General features: G+C 42.9%; 1 non-coding gene across 1 annotated transcript; it reads right to left on the bottom strand.

Moving 5' to 3' along the window:
• Positions 1 to 9,171: 9,171 nt before the first annotated feature.
• TRNAE-UUC (transfer RNA glutamic acid (anticodon UUC)) lies at positions 9,172 to 9,243 on the bottom strand. The gene has a single exon. It is a non-coding gene; the product is annotated as a tRNA-Glu (tRNA).
• Between the last annotated feature and the right edge of the window lie 2,910 nt (positions 9,244 to 12,153).

Raw genomic sequence — 12,153 nt, 5'->3', positions numbered from 1 at the left:
ATTCTCACCATTTTATCACAACCTCCAGAGCTTTTGAGAGGTAAAACAGAGCTTATTGGTGGAATTACAGTGGTTACCCTGCTTGTCACTACTGTCCAGCTATATCAGCTGGTTCCTTTCAATGACTCTCAAGAGAAAAAATCAAGCTATCACCCTCATTAACGATGCATATGCTCTTGGGGCAATTGAGAGTTGAAATATGGTCTTTTATTGGTTCTACCTCCTGTGGACATTAAAGACAAGTTTCACTATACTAATGTGTATTGCAAATACATTCAAAGGCACTCTCATCCTGTAACTTCTTATTTCCCAACCTCTGAAAAGTGAAAATTAACCAAACACTTCATTTTAAGGAGAGCTTTTAATGGCTCTTGGGTCCATCTATCACAATCCACCACCTCTGAGCTGTCAACCATTTCTGATAGCCTTATTCATATGCCCTGGGATTCTGCAAAAAATAAAACTCTGGTAATTGGAGTAGGTCTGTGAACATTACGTAAGATTCTGTTTCAGTTATACACCTATTTTTCATTCACTGTCTTTTTAACCTTTATCTAAAAGCTGCCTCATATATATACTTAAAAACATTTTCTCTCCCTGATAACTTTTCTTTGCGGTGCTAGTCACACTAGATATGGCTTCCCTGATTACTTGTTTCTTCAGTATAAAATAATCACATATTTATGAAGAAAATTTTCAAAAAGTTCAGCCAATCAAACTGAAAATGAATCTGCCTCCCCATCCTCAGCAAAGCCTAAGGAGAAAGGAAACTCAGAAGATCTCTTATAGATTTTATATTTTACAGGAAAGTTAAGAAATCTACTTTTACAGAAGTCGAAGCAGGAAATGTGCCTCAGACACCAGGGTCTGGAAAACAATCCCAAAACTGCTGCTACTTTCAGATGGGATGGCGAGCCCCTTTATGTGGCCTTTGCCCAAAGTCTTGGCRTGTGTTCTCAGCCTTATGTGTGTAAGGAGCACCGTGGAGTGCCCACCTGCACACACGGGGCTGCTGCCTTTCCCCGCTCGCGGCTTGTATCTGGGAGGACAGGACAAACCCCGGCGCAGGTCAGAGAGCAGGCTGACGGGTCACGCACGGGTGCACCGAACTCACCGTGCCTCACGGGGGCTAGTTCAGAGCTGCTCCTCTAAATTCACAGGAGACGGTCTGCGACGCTGGCCCACAGCTGCTAAGGTATATGTGTATATGCCAAATAACGAAAACCTTGACATCTTGTAAGAATACTTCCATATTGTTTCATAATGCTTGAAACACTTGTACAGGTATAATAAATGCAAGCATCAAGCACAAACACCCAAGATAACAATTTTAATCAAACTCTAATTGGAAGCAGAGGGGAAGAGAAAAGAAGGGAGAAAGGTATAAACAGAAGGTCCRTCCTGGCACCTGCCACTTTGGAGAGGTATTCACCACTAGCATTTAAGTGAAGCGATATCTGTCTCATGCTAGCAATGTGGCAAATTCTGCCCATCATATCAATATTTAAAAACTGGCAGCGAACAAATGTTTCTGCTTAGTGACTCATTGTGCAATTTGAAATGGAAATAGAATAATTTGTTTGAAGTCTATATTACGCATTTAGATAGATTAAAGACAGACTAAACAATTAGTGATAATACGTGTCTGCATAAATGTAGGAGAGAATCAAGTCTTTCAAGTCTTTTAGATTGCTAAGAGGCCTTCCTGGTTTAAAACTGAGAGGAAAGCTAGCTCACGAAAGGATTAAAATACACTATCCTACAGGGTAAATTCATTATTCTGAATGTACCAGGATATTTTTGATCCTCAGATGAAAGTTTTTCATGGATATGAGTTAGATAAGTAGATTGTTTCGGATCACTTACGAATTGAAAGCAGATTTGTCTACTCAGAGAAAAATGAGGAAGCACACACAAATCACTGCTGAAAACAAAACAAAAATACAAACTCAAWTCATCTCAGCCCAATATCTGCTTTAGTATGTTTTTTCAGCAGTGCCTCTAAGAGGCATAAACAGCAGGAGGCAAACTTTGCCTTCCGAAACGCTGCCACATGAGGGGTTTTGGTGGAGGGTCCTCGTGACTCCCATGGGCTGTGGGAAGCGGTACGGTGCTCTGGGAGACATGAGGCTTGGCAGCAGGTGGGTACRCCTGGGCCCACAGCGCAGAGGGAGGCACTGGGCAACCGCGTCTGCCATAGCTTAAAATCARCTAGCATCTTATTTCAGTACAACTTTTGAGCATTTTTTGCTATATTAGAAGACAGGGCAGGTGTTTCCCAGGTGCTTTATGCTTCCCTGTTGTGGTTCTCCAGCGCATGGTCTTATGGCTTCTTCTTGGCCAGAAATACTGACAGGAATGGACACTTCCTGGTCTGTATCAGAGAAGTCTGACTGAAGCAGTATGGTAGTTGTTTACTGTACTGAGCTTTTTAGCAAGTGCTTTCCTATAAATATTTAGTCATAACACTGCAATTCTTTGCACAGCTACAGTGCTGCAAGCTGAAGGTAACCTTCTGATACTGTTTTTCTCCCTCCTCTCTCTTGAGAACTGCCCAGAATAACTCAATTAAATCTCTGGGAAGGAACAAGCGCTTCAATACATGAGCAGAATCCCACAACATTTATGCTAGATGTGGAAGTCTGACAATCAAGCTGTAGTTTGTAGGCACAGGAAAACAATCACTTCTCAGCTGTGGGAAAATAGTAAATTAAATTACCAATGGCTTGATCTTTCTCAGACTGCAAACAATTTAAAAAAAAAACACACAAAAACTGAACTGAAGCTTTGAATGATATTGCTAGATATGTAAACTAGGGTGGCTCAAATTTGCCACCAACCCCTAACTAAAAGGCACAGTCTGATTTTCAGGTGACATCGATGTGTTTGTGGGAGGGAGAGGGAAGAAAAAGATGCAAAAAAATTTTCAGATTTCTCATTAGGACTTTCATTTTAAGAAGTAGCTTTGAACATCAGCTAAAGATTTTTACAGTATCTTGGTACTTGAACTCCAGTTGCACTGAAATTACCCTGTTGTGTATATAATGGGCAGGCTCCAAGGCTGCAATAAGAATTCAGCTGCAGAGATGCTGAGGCTGGAAAACTTTGAAACATGGATGGCTTTTGTGGATGGCTAAGCAGGGGCTTGGTTGCCACATTATAGTGTGACAACTATATCCTCCCCAACAAAGAGGCTTTTAGGTAGTGGGCTCAGGTCATTATAGGCATATAGGTAACACTCCAGGCCAACCCTTGGCCTGACCCGCTCCCCTCACCCCATCCCCACACACGTCCGTGCAGCCATACCATGGCCCCGGGCAGCGCTGTGAGGTCCCATCTCTGCCCACATCAGCTCTCTTACTTCTCTTTTGTATTCTCAGGGTACCAAAGGCCCTATATGCCTCAGGCATCTGTGGTGTTTCTATCAGACCTCTGTCAGATAACATAAAAAGTTGGAGTAGTATATTCAAAATTAAATGGAGTTCACAAGTTGAGGAAGGGCAACTTCTATAAAGTAGTGCAAAAACCCATGAAGCCAACCTCTCCCATGTGTTAATTTAAAATCCCTCTGTAAGTGAATGATAATTTTACATTAAATATACATGTACTCACTGTTAATGTTTGATAAATAATTCAGTGCTATAATGCCATTGGAAAAATACATGGAGCCAAGCACAGATTTGGTAGAGCATTGCAGATTATATTCAGCTTCATCTCTCTATTTACATCAAACTTTCTTTCCTTTCCTTTTTTTATCCATAATTTTTAAATAAAGAAAACTGAAGCAAATCACATTTACTTTTTACTTATTTTATTATCCAATATGAACTATTCCATAGCAATTGCTTATTCATCCCTCTGCCTCAGTACAAAAGTGTTTATTCAGATTAAAGTTTAATAGATTTAAAGTCCTTTAAACTGGTGGGAGTTGTATGGGACTCTGGTCGTAATGCTGCTCTGAGTGTTTCCCTCCTGCAGAAAATTGGGAACGGAATGAATCACTGGATGAGGGAATGAGGGCAGCATCAGCTTCAGTCCAGGTTTTTAAGACTAACTGAGCTATAATCCTCATTCCCCGAAAGACTGATAGTACTAATCTCACTGTAAAAATGCTTTCTTCCCTGGCAGGGGCAGAAGGTGTAAGCAACTCCTTCAGCTGTAGAAAGCAGAGAGGAAGCGGGGCCAGGCAAGCGAGGGACATCTTCTCCTAGCAGCTGAAAGGGGGAAGGGCCTCCTTCCCCCCACATAATATGAGAAATATTCTTTATCACTGGTTGATAATGGTGAAATAACCATTTATTAAAGTGTCTTGTGTGGGAGAGTGCAGGAGGTTACAAAAATCCTGAAAATGATTAAGGATACGCATGCTTTCCCCTAGTATGCAGAGATTTACCCCCTGCGCTAACCTAGTACGTTTAGAGTAGTAGCAGCAGCAGCAGCAGCCCTGAATGCTGAGGCAGCATTTTGTCAGGCATGTGAACCTGCAGCCTTAGATGCACCGGCGGAAATAGATGCTGCTGAACCAGATACGTTTTGATCTCAGAAAGCTGCCCTTGGGCGCTGTTTGCAGATGGAGGATATTGACCTTTTGATGAACAGCTTCAATATTGAGCCTATGAAGAACAGCATTCCTTTCCCTGCAAAGGAACACCTCTCCCAAACTTCATGCTTAGCCGCACTTCTCACTGAACAAAATTGCTCCAGTACAACTGGGAAAAGGTAAAAGACCCTCCTACCAAAGAACCTGGATATGTGACTATGTTCACAAATTAAAATTGTGAATGGTTCATGGTAGGCCTGTTGCCTTTTTCTCTGTGCGGACTGCAATTATGAGAGGTTTGTGAAGCCTGAATGTTTCACAGATTTTAGCATGGGCTATTCTTAGCCCAGCACTTTGTATCAGAAGTATAATTTCTACTCAGAGAATGCTGTTCTTTTCTCARATGGCCCAATTAGGCCAGTGGGACAGAAACACCACAGGAGGTCAACGGCTAATCACACAACCACCCACGAGGCAATCTAAAGAAATCTTTAACACCTGAGATCTATTCTGAGCATATTTATGAACAAATACCTGCTATCATGATCAGCTCATTAATGACTCATTCCCAGTCTGGATCATTTGTAGATGAAAGGGAAAGCACAGTGGAAGAATCATGACTGTAACATGATTATCAGCACTTCCTTCCCTCTCCTCCCCTCTCCTCCCTCACTACTAGGGCAACTCAAAGCAGTAATTGGATATTCATATAGAAAGGCTGAGAAGCTGAATCAAGCTACAGGTCAGCCAAATGCTCTCTCCCTTCTTCACGCCAAACTTTAAGTGACTGTTGCTATGGTATCATTTTCAAGATGGCTTTTTTGAAAAGCCATCACAGTTGTTCACTGAGACACTTCAGAAGAATTCAGAAGAATTGCTCCATCAATGTCAAGCGTTCAGAGTCCTTGGAAGAGCAGATTATCTACCCAGGATGCACCAGTCCAAGGAATATTTGCCTCCCCTCTTAGAAAAGCAAAATTATGTAGCAAAAATGAGTGATGAGCAACAAATAAAAATGAAAACTACCCCAGAGGTAGTTTTGACCATTACTGTCAATATAAACTGTGCAACAGTTAGTTGCCATAAAGGGTTAATATCCTACCTCTCGGCAGCTCCTATCAAATCTACAGCAAAGATTTAGGTTACTTTCTGAGGCTCCTTCTAGTCTTATTTTTCTTCAATTTATTTTCAATAAAAAATCATCTATTTTCTCTGTGCAATGTCAGATGTTAAGGCAATTCCCATTGTATGTGGTATATAAGGAGCATTGCAAGTATTCACTTCATTGCTAAAACATTATTTCCTGCTTTTTCATTGTGATTAACTGAAAATACAGTAGGATTTTACAAATTTGAACTCTATGCACCAGGCTAGGTTTTTCTGTTGTTGTCTGTTTGTATGTTTCTTGTTTCCTTTTCCAGGTTTTGTGCAGCCATTTCCAGAATTTCCTAGCAATGTTATTTTTCTTTGTGGAAGGTCATTTTACTTAAGTGGGTTTAGTAGTACGACAGCGTTCCTGAACTTGTGAATTAATCAATAATGGAAACAAGTATTTTCTGCGATCAGTAATAAGACAAAATCATTGGCTGATTGTAGAGTGCATTAAAGAAAATTAACTGAGGAACTGCTCGCAGAAGAAGAAAAAGCATGCTGGAGAAGTCACTTGTCTTGAAATCTCCCTCCTTTCATTTTAATGTTTGGAAACCCTGAAAAATTACGTTTCTCTCCCTAAGCACAAGCCAGGTACAGCATAAATAGAACAAAGTTCTTTATGTAGCACCTGGCAACATTTCTGAACCTTGAGCTGAAACAACAACTGTGAAAAGATCAGAAGGGAAGTTCAGTTTCTACAAGGGAATCCCTGTCATGCCTGCTAATTAATGTCTCTGGCATGTGCACCCTTGTCCCAGTCATACAGGGCTGAAGCTGAAGCTGTCAACTCATTTCGGGTAAGTCACCACAAGGGTTATGAGATTGTAATATCCCCTGCAGTTTTGCCATGTTGTCTGCAACTCAGGACAGTATAGTCTGTGCAGGGAGATGTCCAAGGAGGAATGTCACCAAAAAAAAAAAAAAAAAGGAAAAAGGAAAAGAAAACTCACCCCCCAAATCGTTGGAAAACAAGAGAACAGAAAAACAAAATCACACATCAGTAAGTGGTAACAAGAAACACATGAAAATGAAAACTACCTCCATGTATGTCAATATTTGCCACTGCCAGCAGTATGACCCTACAGAACAAAGGCGATGGGTTCCCTGCTGCCTAGTGACAGAAATGAAAACAAACATTTCCTACAGCCCAAGCCTGGCTGCAGCGCTTGCAAGTAATCTCTTATTTATGTATTCTGCTCAGAGGATAACCTTAGCTCTGGAAACGCCTGGCATTTCAGCAGAACAAGCCCCTCTTTGGAGGCACACAATAGCGGAGCGGCAGGCTCAGGGCTCCCTGCTGCGCGCTGGGAGACTGACCATAATTTCCCTTGCTGGTTTCTCTCTATTAGCAGCACTGTTACTCCTTATTCATTAAAACAAAAGAGGAATATAGCGCATACGTCCCCAACTGTTTCCCCTCTATTTCAGCACATTTAGTAACTGTCGCGAGATTGCATACGGGAGAGATGACCTCTCGCCTTCATTCTCCTATGGAAAACACATTCACAGGATCATTCCCGGCAAATTAGTCGAATCAATGACTCGGTTGTCATTAGACTAGAATGTAACACAGCATCTCCCTGCTTGTCACGTGTGCCCTCAGAAGCCCCCACTGCCAGATGTCGATGCCTCCACTGAAACCGGAGGGTGAGCTCCGGCGGCTCTTCGGACCAGCCCCCTCCCAGTGACCACGGTGCCCCTTCTTCCCCTCCTTCCCCTCCAGGCTCCGCAGCTTCCCACCAGGTCAGCTCTCCTGCCAAGGAATTTCCAGCTTATTTTGCTGCCACTGGCATGGGTTTCCTCAGTGCTTTTACAGTCTGGATATTAGGATTTGGAGTAAATAGCAATGCTATATAAATGTGGTTGGCAGAGTGGGAAAGGAAGAAAAATTCCCACTTCATTCTCCCCACTTTTCCYCACAGACTTCTGCTTAGCCAATATTGATTTTGAGGATTTAAAGCAAAATATGTTTGTAAAGTATTCTGTAAATTCCAGGATGGCAGAAGAATCTATGCTTCATGATTCTACAGATTGCAGGTAGGTCTGCAGATGGATGAAAACTGCAAGGCATATATCCACATCCCATCGAAACAGTGGGAGAGAGCTGCAGGAGCTGCTTATAGCCAAATGTGGGCAAATTACCTAAAATGTTCCCTAAGTCACTCGCTGTGGCTGGCTGGGCTGTGCAGACGGCTGGTGTGCCGGGCCAGCTGGCTGTGCAAGCGCCCGTTCCTGCATTCCCCATTTCCGGCAGCCCCCCACAGCGCAGCTCCGCAGCACAGCCGCAGCACACTGGCCCGCGAGGACAGCGTGAGAAGGGCCCTGGTGGCTGCCCATTTCCCCCGCAGCAGCGCGGCCCCCGACCAGCACCTCTGCTCACTAGCAGCAGAGCCACGCTCAGCTGCTGTTTCAGCCGGTCTTCTCCCTCTTCCCCGCCTGTTGCGAGCAGGCGTACGTGCCACTGCAGGCTATTTCTGTGGGCAGGCCTCATCTTTTACTCTAGAGGCACCCAGAGCGCCAGCCAAGCTAYGCAAAAGCAAGAGATGTCTGAAGAAAGCTGGGCTCAGTCCGTGCTAGGCACTCGCCCGGGGCCAGTGAGGCGGTTGGGCGCCCTTGTCCCTTTGGGAGCAGTTCAGCCAGACAGCGGCCCCRTTGGTATTCCCGTCACTGCGGCGCTTATTCCCCCACCTCCCGGGCTGCCTGACACCTTGGCAGGGAGGCAGATGCTGCCCTCGGAGAGGAGGCCCGTGCTGTCGGGCTGCGGGCACCTCCCCAGCCCCTCCGAGCACCCACTGGCAGCGCACAGAGATGGGGGTTCATTTGCAAATGTAAATACTGACTGTCAGGGAGGGCAAGGGATTAGCTGTACAGGTGAAGAGCAAGGTGGCCCCGCGCGCTGTCAGGCCCGTTAGGGAGGCCGGCTGCTGGAGCTGGGCCGCTCCGAAATGATCCCCCACCGCGCTCGCCCTTCGTTTCTCCTGTGGCTAAGGCCAGATTCGCTGGGCTCTGGCTTATTCCACAAGAAAAGCCCACAGGCCTGATTCATTTTAAGTCAGGTGAAGAAATTTGATACACATGCAAAAAAGAAGCTGCACAAGATGAGATATGTTCACTTTTATCTAGGGGTGAGCCTGGATAGCTGTCAAGCCGCTTGAACACAGAAAGGAAAAGGCAACTGGTAACTGTGTTTTCTGGGCGCACAGCAAAGCCACCACCCGCCTGGGACCACAGGCTCCCTTGGAGGGTCTCTGCGACCAGTTCTCGCCTGGCACATCCTTCACTCCCCTCTCCTTCGGGAGAGGAGTACCCTTTGGTTCTCCCTAACTTACTGACACCCAACTTTAATTAAAGCTTTTCAACTCCAGCAGCATAATTGCCTTGACTTTCAGCAGTAAATTTGCTAGGAGATGGAGGAAAACCCAAGACTGATCCTGGACTATCAAACATGTAATTGAAAACTGATACCAACCTACCCTGCATTCCCACACCGGGAGTCGAACCCGGGCCGCCTGGGTGAAAACCAGGAATCCTGACCACTAGACCATGTGGGAGCCCTGACAGGGRCCTTCCTCACACAGCACTTCCTCCCTCTGTCACATCCCTTGCTTCTCTGCACCTATTTATGCTGGAATAATACTGAAATTCTCTCAAAAGGGCCTGCCGTCAAAACTAGCTGAAATTAGCTRGTTTTCAAATGCTCTTAGACAGGCACTTGCACACCCACCCACAGGGTGCTTGCGTTGCCCTCTGTGTATTTGGAAATCATGCTGACCAGGAGCACTGCCTTAGGGTCCGTAAGAGCCTGGCACAGAGTGGGCTGCGGGGTGCCCCTAATTTTGGCAGCCGCTATTTCCAGCGCAGCCCTGACTACCCCACTGCTCATTCGGATCGCCAGCTCCTCCACCAGCAAGACGGAGCTCGTCAAGCTGGGCTGGCTGGTACGCAGGCGTTGTGAAAGGCAGAAACTGGGGAGAGAGTTTGAACACCTATTTCCAGAAGTGACTTGTTACACAAAAAGTAAYACTCATCCCACAACCCAGTCCCTTGCAAACCTATGTAGAGGAGAGTGGCAACCCACATTTCTCATTAACACAGTCCTTCCTGTCCTTTATTCTCTGCTATGTTTAGTGTTGGCATGTTTCATATYGAGCATGCAGTCGGGATTATAAAATGAGAACTCTTAAGTCAAATATTCATTGCTCAAACYGTGGTTACTCATCCAGCCCTAAGAACTCGGGAGAAAACACAGCATTTGTATTTCTGACTCTCATAAAAATTRTAATAGAAAATATTTTAGGAGACAGTAGTCTCATGAAATAAAACACAATTCTTCCCTATTTCCTACAGGCTGCAGACTGTGTTTGTCATTCTGCTTTCCAATTTCAACGTCTCTTTTGAAGTTAATTGACTACTAGTGAAAGCTACTAAAGAATAAATGTAATTTTCCCCAGTATATAGCCTTTCCCCCATTCAGCAGACTTGCCTGTGAACACATCCTGCAGTCCAGGAATTTCAGTTGTCGGCACTTACTTGTCATGCATTTTATACACAAAGATTTCTACCCACTGCTCGGTGATGACACCTTCAGATAAAGATGTCTTTATCCGAAAAACCTGGAGCAATGCTCCAAGTTTTCTGTACTCTTAATATGATGTCCGACCTTCATGACTTTTAAGTCAAACACTAGTTTCTGTTGCCTAATTCAAAGTTTTTCATTTTTTGAAAAGGAGGAATTTGTGTTCAGGGACTATGAGGTTTGTGCACCTTTATTTCAGAGTACTGTGGGGTGTTTTTCTGAGTGTGGGGAGTGCCAAATGCTCAGAGCCCCCTTTGATGCCTCAGCTGCTTGGTCTGTCTAAAGAAGGAGCCAGGAAGCATATCTTTCCTAGCACCATTAAAAATTGCAAACTACTTAAGATAATTTAGGTCTGAGTCAATTGGGATGAGGATAGGAGCTCTCTAGGTAGGGAAGCAGATGCCAGACATGTTTTTCTTACTTTCCTTTTTAAAAAGAAATCACTGTACCCCAGACTTGTTCACAAACCCTCACTTTTGAACAGAGTCTAGGCTCTTTACAGTGTGAAGGTGTGAGAGAGAAGTAAAATCTTTTCTCTAGTCCTTCAATACTTGCATACAGAAAGTTGTCTGTTAAAAGTCCCCTGTCACCTTCACACAAAGGAATTTGCATTTACATGCTTCCATAGTCACGAAGCCTGAAGCCTGTGGTTTCATCACCTTGTCTTTCTGACTGGGAGAGCTGGGATCATGATGCCCAGATTTAATTAACCATGGTTTCTTATCCCATAAGAAATATTATTTAATTATTTTTGTTAACAACTGCACATTTGCTTGCAAATTCTACATTCAGGCACAAGCAATAATATATCATCATATATTATATTATTATATAATTATATCAATTATATTATAAATTAATTACATTAAGTTATATATATATAGATTTTATATAATATATATAATTATATATATTGTATAGATATTTATTTTAAATAATTTTTTATATATAYGTAAATATAATTATAAGCAGAAAATAAATTTTCTATAACAAGTCATGCAAAGAAGACATCATTCACATGTAAGCTCAGACAAGAATACATTAAAATATATGCAAAGCCATCATATGTTGTAGATTGCCATATTGATGGATTTATTTTCTTTATTATTCCTTCAGCTCTGTTTTTGAGCTAATGAAGCTTTATTACGCACCTCCCTATATTGTAAAAGAAGTATTTTTATCAGGAGAAAAAGGATTACATCTCAGGTCACCTAGGACATTTCTCTATTTCTGTGGATTCTATAAACAGACTTGATATTGCTTTGAATACATTTTAATACATAAATGCTTAAAAACTATTTTCTCGCCTGCAGCAGACAACTTGGCAAAAAAACAAACAAAGAAACAAACAAACCTCCCCCCCCAAACCCTGAGTAGAATAGCCATGGTCTCTGATGACTGCTAACAATCTGGATTGTACCATTGCTGCCCTGGGAGAGGACAAAGATTATAAAGGTCAGAATCATGTGAAAAGAAGAGTAGAAAATAAAGGGAAAGTATAGCATTTCATCTAATCTAATTTTCATTTGGTTTCTCTGAAAGATAGTAATCATTTTAAAATACAACGGAGTTTTGCCCAAGACTTGTATTTAGCTAGTCTTTTAAAACATATGATTAGTTCTTTTTACTTCAATGACTTTTCACTCTCATTCCCTCCTATACGTCTGGTCTTTGGTATTCAGCATGCTCCATTACCATAAGGAAATGCAGAAACAGAAAATATTAAATTGGAAATCTTCTTAGAAATCTATGCAATATACTTTGTAAGCCAAAAATCTTCCAAGACTGTGCCAATAAGCTTTTGGATCCATATCTGAAACGGACACTGTCATTTTCTCCTGTTTTACCATCTGCTAGAGTTTTTTCTTCCTTTTTCCAATCAGAA

Source organism: Rhea americana, unplaced genomic scaffold, assembly GCF_003343005.1.
Source record: "Rhea americana isolate MKP2758 unplaced genomic scaffold, rheAme1 scaffold_89, whole genome shotgun sequence".
NCBI lineage: Eukaryota > Metazoa > Chordata > Aves > Rheiformes > Rheidae > Rhea > Rhea americana.
Note: the sequence above shows the minus strand (reverse complement) of the source record. Positions and strands in the feature narration are given on the sequence as shown.